General features: G+C 40.7%; 1 pseudogene; it reads right to left on the bottom strand.

Moving 5' to 3' along the window:
* Positions 1-5,545: 5,545 nt before the first annotated feature.
* LOC113014475 (ladderlectin-like) lies at positions 5,546-14,296 on the bottom strand (annotated as a pseudogene).
* Positions 14,297-16,584: the final 2,288 nt, after the last annotated feature.

The following is a 16,584-nucleotide window of genomic DNA, read 5'->3' as shown; positions in this document are numbered from 1 at the left end:
GGTGGGATCCCTGTCTTTTTCTTCTGTTGTCTGTTATGAGTTCTTTGGTCGTTTAAGTGTTGAGGAGGAGGTTATTGGCCTTAGCATGATGACAGCTGCTTTGCTTTGTCTCAGTAAGCAGACTGGTCACCCCTGGAGATGAGCCCCACCGCGGTGGTATTCTCTGCAAACTTCACAAAGGTGTTGCTCTGGTGGGCAGGAGTGCAGCCATGTGTGTAGAGAGTGGAGAGCAGTGGACTGAGCACACAGCCATGGGGTGAGCCAGTGCTGAGACTCAGGGCTGGGGATGTGCAATGGCCAGCTCTCACTCTCTGTCTACGACCTAAAAGAAAGCTGTTGATCCACAAGCAGGTGCTGTATGGAAACCCCAGGTCCTGTAGCTTGACCACCAGTTTTTGTGGAAGGATGGTATTAAAAGCTGCATGGAGCATGGAGTGCTGTGGCTATGGCGTCTTTCATGGATTGGTTTGCTCTGTAGGCAAATTGGTGTGAATCCAGGCTGCGAGGCAGGGCTGCTTTAACTTATTACCAGTATAAAAATATGGCCTGTAAATGTATAATTACTGTTCTGGTTTCATCTGTTCTGCTGAGTCCGAGTTTTTCTTGATTTTCAAGTTCGAAGTCTGTTACTGGAACACTACAACTCTACAACAGCCCTTTTTATGCTAAGTGATTCAATGGTGCCTTGGCTGATGTTCTGGGGTTTTTAGACACATATGTAGGTGACAGCTGAAATGATTGCTGAACTTTTTATACTATCTCAGAGTGTCTAAATTGGAAGATAACCCTCAGTTTTACCTTCTTCTTACAAGCACAGTAGTTGTTTTTGCCATGGCTCCATGAAAAGATTACTTTTTAAAGGCGCTAATAATGTTGGTGCTTCCACATAGTTTACATGGAAGGTCTTTTCTTATCTGTTAACATTTAGCAACTACTTGATGAGTCTTAATGAAACTTTGAAATGAGGAACACAAAACTGTAAACGCAGACTGTATGCCTTCAAAAGCAAAGTGCCTTTTGAAATGGATTGTTTTTTTAACATACTGATAACAATGAATTACAGCGGTCCAGCCTAGAAGTTATAAATGCATGAACTAGTTGTAAGTAGTAATAAATTAAACTAGTAACATGAACTACTGTTAGCTTGAAGGCCTGTATTATGTAACCAATTAATAGAGATTGATCATATTTAAAATTAAAGCATTAGTTAATGCCAGAATTTGTTAGAACATTTTTGTAGGAATGGGATCTACAAGACACGTTGATGGTTTGGATGAAGTAATTACTGAAGTTAACTCAGAAAGATCAATTGGAGAAAAAGAGTCTAAATAAATATCAGTGATGAATAAATACCAGAGGTGAAAGGAGCCTAAAGGATTATTAAAACAATAAGTGTTATTGAGCATGGTTGGCAGACTTTTCAAGACACGGAAAGATAAGTGTTTCTTTCCACTTCTGTTATAAGAATGACTTATTGATTTATAATGTCTTACCTGTGGTTTTACCGTCAGTTATTTGGCACTTTTATGTATTTCACCATTATGACAACTTTTAGGAACATTTGTTTTCTAACGTTTAATACAATGAAAAATTATGTGTTCGAGATGAAACAATAAATCTTGTAAAATTTCTGAACTTCAGTTTACAAAGTTTTTCCTTCATACAGTTACTCAGGCTGTTGACTAATTGATGATACCACAGTAATGAGTCTATCTCGACTTAGACATGCTCTTCTTTGCTGTCTGTATGGATTGCACGTTGATCCTAGAACAACAGTCCTGCCAAGGCTCTTTATATTGTGAGGTAAAGATCCTACAGTGCAGAGAAATGGTAAATGGCCTGTATTTGTTTAGCACTTTACTTCATCCCTAAGGACCCCAAAGCGCTTTACACATTCAGTCATCCACTCATTCACACACACATTCACACACTGGTGATGGCAGCTACATTGTAGCCACAGCCGCCCTGGGGCGCACTGACAGAGGCAAGAAAATGCAAGAGTACTACAAAGGACCCATTTACTTTCACTTATCCAGTCAAAGGTTGCGGCGTGTGGGAGAATTTGAATAGGGCTAATCACATTACAGTGCTACCCAAGATCTAAAATGTGTTTGGTGATTTGTTTAACAGATTGGTGATTTTTAATTATAAAACACAACATAAAATGTATTCATGATCATGAGGCATTTACAGACATTGTTTCTGTCCTAAAACTGGTTGTACAGTTTTGTCATCTCATAAAATTTGTTAAATGTCTCAAAGCTCACTGTAGGAGTGACAGTGACCTTGTCACGGCTGGCGGAGGGAGCCGTGTGGTGTGGAGGAAAAGGAGGACCCAAGATACAGCAAACTGATGATACGAGTGATGTTTTATTTACCAGGTGGTGGTGGTGGCAAAAACAGGCAACTCAGCATGAGCAATTACAAACAGAAACCTAAACTGGGAGACACTAAAAAGCAAACCTGAGACCATACAAAAGGGGTGCGGGGCAGAGAGACGCAGAGACCGGACACCATGGAACGCGGAGGAATGCAGATTAACGCAGAGAAACACGGATGACTGCAGACAAGCCGACGAGGAGCACAGGCAGACACCAACTATAAATACACACACCAGGTAATGAGGAAATGGCACACAGGAGGGGACACAGCTGGAACTAATGGGCATAACGCGACACAGACCTACAAAGTAAAACAGGAAACACCCAGACTGTTTTACAGCACAACACGGGGATATGAACAGATCACCAAGGACAGACATAGGTAGGGCTGACAATACACTACAGGTTCAACCCTAAACTAATACAAATCAGAATAAACACAAAACGCTGGGTCAACGACCCAGGACCATGACAGACCTACTCATACAGTATCTGTAGAATGACGATACAGCTGACCTGTTGGTAAAAATATTGGTGTTGATTAAACCTATCATCAGATGCCCACTTAATGTGACAGGGTTCCAAGATGAATATGAAACGGTAATATACAAACATGTAACTTAAATCCATGGACAGTTTAAAATCACTACTTTACATGCATGTCTTCAGGTGGCCTGGTGGAAACAGACAATCTCTCAACAGAAGGCCCAAGCAGGGATTCAGACCAAGATCCTTGTTCTTAGGTAACAGTACTGACCACAAGAACCCCATTTCAGATCTTGTGTCTGTGTCAAGGCAGCTCTGACTTCTGTGTGCCCTCTGTTCCTTATGTGAACTGCACATCATCAGTCATATGCTGTGTTACTATTTGACTGCTTGGAGAGTCTCCATAATCATTCAAATACAGCCAGGACCTTGTTTCTGTGGGAACCTGGACAAATGTGATGAGGACACAGAGAGTTCTCGTGACAGTTTCAAGGTCTCACTTGAACACTGGCATCACTTGACCATAACAAATACACACAAAAACAACATTTACAGTTTCACAGTTTTAAGATTCCCAAAAATCACAATTTCCCTAGATTTGACCCACACTAGTGGATCTAAAATCTTAATGGACATGGGTCAGGTTTCAACTTGAACAACTCCTCCAATTTATTATTTGTAACACCGGTACAATAGTAGAACATTTGAAAAGGTTTTCAGTTTTGTGTATTGCGTGTTATATGGGTCACCCCAGGAAAGAACATTTTTTAATTTAGTAGTTTTATTCTGTATATAGTATTAATGTAGAGAATAAATGAACAAAGATACAGTCTAATGAGAAAAAAAGTGTAAGTACTATCCCTGAAGATCCTTAGACTCCTTCTGCAACAATGTGAAGTAACATTAATTTACATACTATGTACATACTATCTACTACTTGAACAGAAGTAGATGGAACTAGAGTCACATTTCAGGCTAAATAGATGATATTTCTGGTTCATTTGCTGCCCTCAAAAATACCCCAAACAGTAAAATGACTCAAATTTTACCCAAACAGTATGTAAGGGTTAAACTGTTTTCTTTGTGGAATTACAGTTGTCGTCATCTCAGTGGTGGGACGTCAGATGTTGTGTGTTGTGCAGTGGATGATTTGAATTGAACTGCAATGCCATCATGTGGTCAGATAGCTGTACGACAAGCTGGTTTGATATCATGTTTTTATTTGTTTTTAGGTAAAGGGCTTTGAAACTGCGTAATAAAAACTTATGTTGGCCATCCTTGAGCAATTTTTAGAATCAATGGTCATGCTGCTTCATTAGTACTTCATGCATTTGCATCATGTTATTTAAAAAAGAATTTGCTGCTGATTATCAACTAAATCAAAGAAATACCATCTCGATATGAATTTAGCATCGACAGCCCCATCATGAGTCCAGAAAATTAAATTGCAAGTCACCATTCACATACGATAACATACTAGACCCCGTTATGCATATGGAATTATACACTTTTTAAGAGTACAGCATCAAATCACTTAGAGTTCTGGGCCATTGATCTGGCGAGTTAAGTAGCAGAGGGGATTGTTAATTGGACTAGAGGGGCAACAATGAGACAACCTTCAAAACTGGAATGGTTTTTCACATTTGCATTGTAAAAAGTCATGTACCTGACTTTGGCCAACCTTTTTCTTGTGGCTACACTTTGTCCCCAAGACTCAGGCTGTAAATTCTAAAATTCTGCTCTACTCTTATGCCCCCAGAGGATTCTGTTTTGATACACTGGAGGACATTCAGTGAAAATGTGACCCAAATGTAACTTTAAATTAGTTCTGTTTATTTAATATGTATTTGATAAAACATTATTTTGAATTGACAACGCGTGAGAAATCATTTTTATCATCGAAGCCTTTTCTTTTCCTTTCTTTTCCCTGTTTAACAGGGGTAACACATGTTAATGAACATCAGTATACCAAACATATCAAGAGCAAACATGCCAGATTATAGCAAAACTGATCATTTACATCTATAGCCCCAGGGCACATCACATAGAACTTTATAATAAGGAAAAAAACATATAGATATTCTACTAACAATTTGTGATTCATGCCTGTTTTTGTCATAGAAGTTAAAAATGGTCTCCTTTATTGCCTTTGGTAAACTATTACCTTTGGCACTTCACAGTTCCCTCTAGTGGTGGCCCTAGTGCCAACTCCATGATCTCCATGGTTTTTGATGAATAAATTAATTTAACAGATGTTGGGCAAGTAAATGTAGAACTTTATTTATCAAACAGATATAACAGAGCCCAAGCCTTCATTATTTGAACTTAAACAATGACTGTATTGTCTTTACTGTACTCTCATCACAGTCACATATCTTAGAGTAACAAATATACATTTTATAAATTTTATAAATTATAATTTTCTGCTCTTGACGAAGGCGGTCACACTTTTCTCCTCTCCTCCTCCTCCTCCTCTCCCGTAGCTTCCCTGCTTAGTCCCTTATGTCCTTGTCTAGTCTCGTGTTTTTTTGTATTTTTCTCTGGAACATTCTGTCACAGTCTGTTCTCTATTCTATTTAATGATGGCGATGATAAGAGCATTTCATTCTGGGAAATGAAGCTTTAAAGCAAAAGAAACAAGGTAAAAATGTAAATCAGCAACAGATTCTTCTGAAGGATTATTTGCCTTCAAGCCAGACCAGGAATAATCGAAACTTCCTGACTCAGACAAATGGGTATCGGTAGTGACAGGGTATGTCATTCATACAGCTGCGTGCTGCAAGCACCATAAATCAACAATGAGTGAAACCATGATCAAGTGGATGATTACTTTTCTATACTGAGGGAAATATTTAGTTTTGTTTCATTACAGTCTTTTAACCATAAACATTATTTGCTGCAAAATACTCTATTTTACCTGTAAAGTTCATGTGCATGCAGTGCTCTTTGCTGCAAGAGTTGTTAGGCTCTCCATGACACCAGATGTCACGATCCTGGGTCTTATGACCCAGTGTTTTGAGTTTAGTTTATTTGGATGTTTATATGATTAAGCTCATTAGGTTTTCTAGTTCATTTGTTATTAGTTTCCCCTTGTGTCTTCCAACCCCTGTTAAGACTCCCTTGCCCTTCATGTGTTAGATGTCTGTTATGTTGTCAAGTTCATGCGCTAGGACAAGGAAGCGGGGCAAGCGCGGAGGAGTCCGAGTCAGGCTTGAGGCTAAGCCAACTCGCCCAGCCATACCATCGATCCTCTTAGCCAACGTTAGATCTCTGGACAATAAAATGGACAACATACGACTTCTGAGATCAGCGAATCGCAAAGTAAGTGACTGTTGTGTGCTAGTTTTCACCGAGACATGGCTTAATGACAACATTCCGGACTCGGCCATACAACTGGAGCAGCTAGCATGCTACAGAGCCGACAGGGCTCTCATAGACGGAGGCAAGACCCGAGGTGGCGGGGTCTGTGTTTACATCCGTGACGAGTGGTGTCGGGATGCCACTGTAGTACGCAAACACTGCTCATCACTGGCGGAGTTCATGATCGTGAAGTGTCGCCCTTTCTATTTGCCCAGGGAGGTAAGCTCGATCTTGTTGGTCGCTACCTATATACCTCCATCTAGCAACAACAGCGATAGAAATGCGGCGCTGAACGAACTGTATCAGGCCATCAGTGAACAACAAACAGCACACCCAGACGGTTTCATCATCCTCGCAGGAGACTTTAATCATGCTGATCTTAAAACTGTTCTCCCAAAGTTTCATCAGCATGTACATTTTCCAACAAGGGGAGACAACATATTGGACTTGGTCTACACACAGGAAAAAGGAGCATACAAAGCCATCCCCCTCCCCCACATCGGCACCTCTGATCACCTCACTGTTATGCTAATGCCATCATACAGACAGAGAGTGAAGGTCATCAAACCTGTTATGAAAGAGGTAAGAGTGTGGCCACAGGAGGCCACCTCTGCTCTTCAAGACTGCTTTGGGTCAACTGATTGGGACATATTCAAGGAAGCAGCCACCTACAATAACATCATAGACATCGAGGAGTACACAGACACGGTGAGCTCATACATCACCAAATGCATTGATGATGTAACACAGGTGAAAAGTATCACAACTCGAGCCAACCGGAAGCCATGGCTAACAGGAGATGTCCACAGGCTGCTGAAGGCCAGAGACAAGGCCTTCAGAGCTGGGGATGAAATAGGCCTGAGAACAGCGAGAGCCAACCTGTCCCGTGGCATCAGGAAAGCGAAACAGGACTACACACACAAGATAACCTCCCACTTCAATGATAGCAAGGATGCAAGAAGCCTATGGCAAGGCATCCAGGCTATTACAGACTACAAGCCTGTAGCGCGTAGCTGTGAGAGCGACACCACTCTGCTCAACAACCTGAACAGCTTCTTTGCACGATTTGAAGCACAGAACAACACACGCCCACAGAAAACACCACCACCTCCACACGACCAGCCTCTGTGCCTGTCTGCTGCCAGCGTGAAGAGGACACTCATCACCATCAACGCCCGGAAAGCAGCGGGTCCAGATAACATCCCTGGTAGTGTGCTGAAAGACTGCGCAGAGGAGCTGAAGAATGTCTTCACAGACATCTTTAACACCTCCCTGAGGCAAGCCACTGTCCCATCATGCTTCAAGACTGCCACCATCATACCTGTGCCAAAGAAACCATCCCCAGCCTGTTTCAATGACTACCGCCCCGTGGCACTGACACCCATTATTATGAAGTGCTTTGAACGACTAGTCATGTCACACATCAAATCCACCCTACCTCCCACCCTGGACCCACACCAGTTCGCATACAGAACGAAACGATCCACAGAGGATGCAATCTGCTCTGCCCTCCACCCAGCCCTAACTCATCTGGACAAGAAAGACTCATATGTGAGAATGCTGTTCATAGACTTTAGCTCAGCATTCAACACCATAATACCACAACAACTCATCTGTAAACTGGACAGACTGGGCCTCAGCACCTCCCTCTGCAACTGGCTGCTGGATTTCCTCAGCCAGAGGCCTCAAGCGGTGCGTGTGGGCAACAAGGTCTCAAACAGCATCACCCTGAGCACGGGGGCTCCACAAGGCTGTGTGCTCAGTCCTCTGCTCTTCACCCTGTTGACACATGACTGCACACCAACCTACAGCTCCAACCACCTTGTGAAGTTTGCGGACGACACAACGCTGGTGGGGCTCATCATCAAGGGCGATGAGACCCACTACAGGAAAGAGGTTGAGCTCCTGACCACGTGGTGCAGAGACAACAACCTCCTGCTAAATGTCAGTAAGACCAAGGAGATTATTGTCAACTTCCAGAGAGGCCACACCTGTCACCCCCCATTGACCATCGACGGCGCTGCGGTGGAGAGGGTGAGCAGCACCAAGTTCCTGGGGGTGCACATCAGTGAGGACCTCTCTTGGACCACCAGCACAGCATCACTGGCCAAGAAAGCACAACAGCACCTCTACTTCCTGCGCAAACTCAAGCGGGCAAGTGCTCCACCACCCATCCTGACTACATTCTACAGAGGCACTATTGAAAGTATCCTCTCCAGCTGCATCACTGTGTGGGGCGGTAGCTGCACTGACTATAACAGAAAAGCTCTACAACGCATTGTGAGAACAGCTGAGAGGATAGTTGGTGTACCACTCCCCTCCCTGCAAGACATTTACACCACTCGCCTCACCCGCAAAGCCATCACAATTGTCAACGATGCAACCCACCCCGCGCACCCCCCCGCGTGAGACTGCTGAACTCTCTTCCCTCCCGACTCCCAGCCAGCAGAATCACCAGATTGGCAGAAGTATAGGAAGACAGATTGGACTCTACTCCCCCTCACCCACGCACACTCTCCAACAAAGAAACACTCTCTGAACCAAGAACTGAAAACATTCCTGACTTGCATTGCAATTGCACACACCTGCAACTATATATATATTTTTAGTATTTCTTTTAGCACTATTTATATTATTATATTACTATTTATTACTTTATTGTTAGGGCTGTTTTTGTTGTGCATCTGCACCTTATTGTTGTCAATGTCTACGCATGGGACAGTGTGAAACGTAATTTCAATTCCTTTGTATGGCAAGTACATTTGAAGAAATTGACAAATAAAAGTATTCTATTCTATTCTATTCTATGTAGTCATGTCTGCGTTTCATTATGTTTCCTATTTTATTTTCTAAGAGGTTCTGTGTTTTGTTTTACTCTTTCCCTGTGGCGTTGTTATGTCCACGTTGCGTCTACTGTGCCTTTCTGTCCCATGTTTCAGGTCCCTATGTTCTGTCTTCTCAGTTGCTGTTAAGTTTGCATGTCTAGAGTTTTTGATTGATTGATTGATTGATTGGTAATTTATTTCAACATGTGAACAATATACAAGTACATTTAGAAAAGAAATGAGAGAAAAAAAATATACTATACAAATTACATACAAAAAAACATTCTGATTAATTTACATGTTGAAAGGGAGTGGGAAGAAGTATACACTTATTTAATCCCACCCCTGTCCCATAAATTATCAGTGAATATTTAGTCAGCTTCCTTACTGATATAATTTGTAATAAAAATAGTGAACAGATTTCTGATATACTATATACTATAATATCACATCATGAATTTTTTGTTTGTTTGTTTTTAAATAGAGACATTCACTTAATTTAAATATTTTCCTTTTCTTTATAGATCGAGAAGATCATATTTTTATAACTCTTTTTGAACAGTTTTATGTTTGGACATTGCTTTAATTCCATATTCAGTTTGTTCCATAGTTTCACTCCTTGAACAGAAACACAAAAGCCTTTTCTTGTAGTACGTACCTTCATTGTTTTGAAGTTACAAAAACCCCTTAAATTATAACTTCCTTCTTTCAAAAAAAACATACTCTGAATATTACCTGGCAGTTCTTTATTTTTTGCTTTGAATAGAATTTGTGCTGTTTGGAATTTCACTATATCGTCAATTTTCAATATTTCAGACTGCAAAAATAGTGAGTTTGTATGTTCCCTATAACCTGCATTGTGGATGATTCGAATTGCTTTCTTTTGAAGAGTAAAAAGTGAATGTAATGTGGTTTTATAGTTATTGCCCCAGACCTCTGCACAATAGCTTAAGTATGGTGAAACCAGTGAACAGTAGAGAATATGAAGTGATGTTCTGTCGAATACCTGTTTTGCCTTGTTTAGTACTGCAATGCTTCGTGATACTTTGGAATGAATATATCTTACGTGAGCTCTCCAGTTAAGTTTTTCATCTATTATTACCCCCAGAAATTTATTTTCACTGACTCTTTCAATATCAACACCATTTATTTGAATCTTTGCATTTGTATTTAAACTACTATTTCCAAATAACATAAGTTTAGATTTATTCAAATTTAATGATAATTTGTTTTTATCAAGCCAGAACTTCACTTTACTTATTTCATTAGTCATATCCTCCAAAAAATTCTGCAGATCATCACCAGAGCAAAAAATGTTTGTATCGTCAACAAAGAGAACCATTTTTAATACTTTGGACACTTTACAGATGTCGTTAATGTACAAGTTGAAGAATTTTGGACCCAAAACTGACCCTTGGGGTACACCACAAGCAATGTCCATACATAAGGAGCAACCACCATTTATTTTCACAAACTGCTTTCTGTCACTTAAATAACTCCGGACCCAATCTAAAACTACCCCTCTGACACCATAACGTTCCAGTTTTCTTATTAATATATCATGATCTATAGTGTCAAATGCCTTTGTCAAGTCTATGAATAACCCAGCCACATATTGCTTTTTGTCTATGGAATTTGTGATGTATTCTATTGAATCTAATAGTGCCGATGATGTTGATCTGCTTGATCTGAATCCGTACTGACTCTCAGTGAGTAGTTTATGTTTATCTATAAATTTTTCCAGTCTGTTTTTAAACAGTTTTTCAAGAACTTTTGAGAATTGAGGTAGTAAAGAGACAGGCCTGTAGTTTGTGAAATGGTGTTTGTTTCCAGATTTATATAGAGGTATAACTTTTGTTATTTTCATTCTGTCTGGAAATCGACCAGTTTGAAATGATAAATTACAGATGTATGTAAATGGTTTTATAATAGCCTCAATGACTCTTTTAACCACTATCATATCAATATCATTACAATCCAAAGATTTGTGATTTTTACATTTTTTGACAATTTCAAGAACTTCATTTTCATCAACGGCTGTGAGAAACATAGAATATGGATTTCTGTCAATCAGTGTCTCCGGTTTTTCCTGTGCTTTCCCAGGATGAGTGATTGTTCTTGCTAAATTTGGTCCAGCAGTTACAAAGAATTCATTGAGACTATTTGCCACAACATCCATATTGTATTCTTCATGGTCATTACAAATGAAATACTTGGGATAGTTCTTTTGTCCAGTCCCACATTTTATAACACTGTTCAGTCAGTGTGTTTCCTGTTTTACTTTGAAGGTCCATGTCTCATGTGAGTGATTCTAGTTTTGCTTCCCTTGTCTCGTCCAGCCTGATTACTCCCAGCTGTGCTCTCCTTCTGTGTCTCATTCCCTCGTTATCCCTCTGTGTATTTAAGCCCTGTGTTTCTCTCTGTCAGTGTTGTAGTCTTCCTCATGGCTGTGTTGCACTGTGTGTTAGTTAGCCATGTCCCAGTTTAGTAGTGATGGCCAAATGAAGCTTTCTGAAGCATTGAAGCTTGTATTGAAACACGGTTCATTACTCTGAGCTTTTCAACACAGTCCTCTCTGGTGACATCTGGTGGCCAAAAATATGAAGAGCAGCTTGAATCCACAAAAGAAAACCAACTGCTTCGTAATGATTGCCCACTCTACAGAGTGGAGTTCTGTCTGATATTGGGCCACCGTTGTGTTGCTTTAAACGTGTATTTTTTGGGGTGACAAAAATGTGGTTTATTTGTTTAATAAATAATTTTGACCAGTAAACTCTCCTTGTTTAAACATGCACCATGGTGTGGTCTTTCTTTGCTTGTGACTTATTGATGTTGGTAAATACAATAATTGAAAAATACCACGTTACATATAATATACATATAATAATGTACAACACATTATGGAGTATATTTCTGCTGTGAGGTCACGCCTCCATGTACTTATGCAGTTAATCGCTAGACGGGTGTATTTATAAATAATATTACATTAGGGAAATTTTCCTATACATATTTTTGACCTGGGGGTAGAATTGATTGTGAAATGGAAAAGGAAAATGCTTATAAACTTGTACATTAAAAACATGATGCATTTAAGGTAACCCTTTTCCATTTGTATTTAAGAAGAAAATTTGTTCCACTGTGCGATGGCCGAACCTGTTCCTTTTCGTGGAGATAATTTCTCCTGCATTAAGGAAAATCCCTTCACATGGTACAGAGGAGGCTGGAGTGCACAGAAACTGGTAGAGATGCAGTTATAAAGTCTAACTGGGCCCAATCACCTAAAGAGAATAAATGAATTAAATTGCTGCACATTTGGCAGACTAACAGTTTAAAATTATTTAAAACATAAAATATATATTTTTATAACATTAAATGTAAAGAGTCAAATAGAAGTCTTTCTAAAGTTATTTAATGATAATTATATTATGAAAAGCAGATTTTTGACATTTGAAGTTTTTCCCATTGTCATATAAAATAAACACGCACAAGACAAAAGCAAACAACAAGAACACAAAGCTGGAAAACCCACCCGATTGACCAAAATCAACTAAAAATACTCCCACACAACAGAAACTCCTCTATTCCTCGCTGGCTCCAAATCTCTCAATAGAAATAATCAGTGGTTCGCTATCTGTAACCATCAAAACACTCCACAAATCCCGCAAATGGTTCACCTGCTTATAAACCATTGAATCAGACACCGAAGCAGTTAGGCTCTAAATGAAGCTTCGGACGTCACTGATCACGTGACTCTGGCCAAACGAATCAAGCTTCGACACAGTGCCTCTGAAGCAGTGTGTTGATTTTTTTGACACAGGCACCGGAGCTTGAGCTTCAAGTGGGCCATCACTACAGTTTAGTTTAGTTTTCCATGCCATTCTGCAATAAAGCAGCTTTTTGAGTTATTTTGTTGTCGTGGGTTTTGCATTTGGGTCCTTCTCCTGCCTGTACACAGCCGAAACATGACACCAGAGCGTGTATCTGAAACGAGTTCCATCGATCCAAAACCAATAACCCTCCTACATAACACAAAAAAATAGACAAAAATGCATTAAAAACAAACTACACCCCAAAATTTGAAATGTGGTGAGCTTGGTAATATACTAGCAGAGTACAGTGCTTGATGAGTAGATTCAGATTTGTAACTGTCAGACTTTATGTATCGTATATTGGTGAGTATTATACCTGTTGAGTCTCAGAGCCTCCAACCAGCCTCCTCTAGTCTTGTATGTATGAGTTGCATGATAAATGACACGCTGAATCATCCGGTACTCCCAGAGGTTGTGTACCGATGCCAAGTTTGCATTCATGGACTCACAGTATCTCTGTAGTGGAGATCAACACAAAGCAGAAAATTCAAAGTGAATAAAAGAGAGAAAATGTCACCAAACCTGGCTTTAGAAAATATGAGAGTAAACAGAGAAAAAGTAAATGATAAATCCATATCACTGTTTTTACTTGAGCCTGAGCCCAAGTTATGGGAGTGTGAAAATAGCGGTAGTGTCGGTTGCCATATCTAGTCCAGCTGCTATACCTGCCACAAGTACATAAGGTTCTCTTTTCAACATGCTGCTCTCCTGAAGACAAGCAAAGAAGCTAAGAATATTTTAGTACAAGTAAATGACTTTCTTGTATCCGTAAACACATTTTGTATTTTTCCTGTAATTGCGTGTTTTTGTTTTTGATTCTATGTACACATGTTGGATTTTATACTGTCATAAAATAAATATATTGTTAGTGCTTATTGTTACTTGTTTTTAATATAGTCTAAAAGGGCCGTCTCTGAGTAGAGTCTGAGCCATGAGTACTGACAGGAAACTGCATGCTTTTGCAGAGCACAGGAGCTGCAGGCAAAAAGTGAAACTAGGTAGAGTGTTTGATCGAAACTTAAAGTGTGCGTGATGTGTAGAGGAAGTATATAAATAATCAGACTGGTGGCTCCTTTTTCAGACTGAAGCTGATGTTGTCTCTCTGCTCAGTCTCCATATTCCAGAATGTGTAAAATTAAAGATCATTTTTGAGTTAGACCACTTTGAGCCGTGTCTTTCTTGGCCGTTAAAGAATACAAAGAATTGGATTTAATAATACATATTTTTTAAAATGTAATTTGTTTTGGTGAAAATCTTGAAAATGTCAGCCAACCTGGTGGATCAGCAGCAGTGATCAGAGCAAGCATTGCACAAAGAAGTGCAGACACAACCACCAGTTTCATGGTGATGTAGTATCTGTGAAAAACAGAAGACATCAGAGGACATCAAGACATCATTCATTAGAGCAGACCTTCCCAAAGTGTGGGGACCGCCCCCAAGGGGGGGGCGCAGAGCCATTGCAGGGGGGGGGGGGCGGCATGAAAAGGGAAAAAAAACAATGCTTGAACACTGCTAGCCCGGGCGCCTACACAAACGCAAAGCAGGAGATGAAGCATCGCTGAATATGTTTCCAAACCAACTTCATTCTAAGCCAAAGACTAGAAAATATGGTGAAGCATATCTGCCCTTTGGTTTCACCTGCATAAGTGCCGAGGTAGGTCTCCCCTGCATAGTTGGTCTTTCCTTCATCGGGAGCAGCGCTGGGCTCTTCAAATCACGGACAAACAGTATCCCACAGTTGTTTACGTTTTTAAACCTATTTTGCACAGAGAGGCATTTTTTTTTTAAATGTATTGATAGCAATGTTGAATATTATTACACAGGACAAAAACAACTACATGTAAAATAATCACACCGTGAGCCTCTGCCTTTCCAAATAGAGGGACAGTAACTGCGTGTTTATATGTAACGGTGTGTTCACACCGAACCCGATGGACGCGAACAAAACGCCCGAAACGCCCCTAATTTGACGGGTGCACATTCGCACCTCTACGCGTGTCCAAGAAAAATCCATCGCACCTCAAAATATCATATTTTGACGCGTGTGAACCGGAAATGTGGGAGGGATGTGGGAGGAAGTTGTGCCAGACCGGTATCTTTGCAAGATGGCAGCTGTCGAGCTAGCGCTTGAAGAGAGTCTCCCTTCTCTATTTACTGTGGAGAGCAGAGCAGCGGCGTAAAAGATGTCCTCGCCGTACCTGGGTCCATCATGTCCTCCAGAGGCGTGAGCAGTTTGGTGAGTTTCACCATTTGCTCCAGGAGCTGCGCCTGGATGACGGCGGATTCCAGAGATATCACCGTTGGCCAGTTTGAGGACCTGCTTTCCCGGGTCGGTCTCAGGATCGCCCGCCTAGACACCAATTACAGGCGCTCAATCCCACCTGCAGAGCGCCTGTCCATCTGCCTGAGGTTAGTAAAAGTATTTAATATGGTAGTCCTGTGCTAATATATGCTAAACCATCCATTTATACACTGCTAACATGGATGTGCTATGCTAACAGTGAATGGTCGCTATTTACTGATAGCAAACTGTGGTACGGAGACGACTGTATATAATATTTCTAGTGATACTCAGAAGCTCTCATCAAGTCCCGATTTAATTCGATTTGTGCTGTTATCAGTGTTTGCAATGATAGCATGGCTGTGGTGTCACATCAATGTATGCGCTTGGTGTTTGCTGATATCAAACTGTAGCATTAGGACCACTAAGTTAACCTTTGTAGTGATACTCACTCCTTTTTTATTTAGACCTGGTTTAATTCTGGTACAGTTGAATATTTGTATATAATCCCTGCAGCTGTCAAACTCTATAACAGGGGTCACCAGCCTTTATTAAAACAGAGTTAGATAAAACTGTGAACAGTTCTGCACCTCTCCGTTGTGGTGTGCCCCAGGGGTCTGTGTTAAGTCCCACGCTGTTCTCTCTCTATCTGCTACCCCTGGGAAAATTTTTCAGGAACCACAATATCTCTTTCCACTGCTATGCGGATGATATCCAAATCTACTTCCCTCTAGACCTGGATCTCCAATCCCCGCTATTGCCGTTGCTTAACTGCCTGTGTGATGTCAGAGACTGGCTACTGCATAATTCGCTCACCCTCAACGAAAATAAAACAGAAATGATCGTCTTTGGTAGCCACATGCCATTGAAACAGCTATCGGGGACCTTAGGTTCTTATGCCAGTCACCTATCGTCTACTGTAAGAAATCTTGGAGTAGTGCTGGACAATTCCCTCAAATTAGATAAGCAAGTGGCTGCAGTAGTAAAAACCAGCTTCTTCCAACTACGCCAAATTTCGAAGGCAATGCCTTACCTACAACACAAGGACCTTGAAAGGCTCATTCATGCTTTTATAACCTCTAGGCTGGACTATTGTAATTCTCTTTACCTAGGCCTGCAACTGTCCCTCATCCAACGCCTACAATTAGTCCAGAATGCCGCTGCACGCCTTTTAAGCGGCACTAGAAGACAGGATCATATCACTCCTATTCTAGCTAACCTTCATTGGCTTCCTGTCAAATACCGTATTGTTTTTAAAATCCTTCTATACACTTTTAAAATTTTAAATAACCTGGCACCTAGCTATCTGATTGACCTTCTTAATTTATATATCCCCACAAGGGCACTCAGATCCTCTAATCAGGGGCTCCTAATGCAACCAA

The sequence above is a fragment of the Astatotilapia calliptera genome, chromosome 3 (genome assembly GCF_900246225.1).
Source record: "Astatotilapia calliptera chromosome 3, fAstCal1.2, whole genome shotgun sequence".
In the NCBI taxonomy this organism is placed as follows: domain Eukaryota; kingdom Metazoa; phylum Chordata; class Actinopteri; order Cichliformes; family Cichlidae; genus Astatotilapia; species Astatotilapia calliptera.
This window is presented reverse-complemented; position numbering and strand designations above follow the sequence as displayed.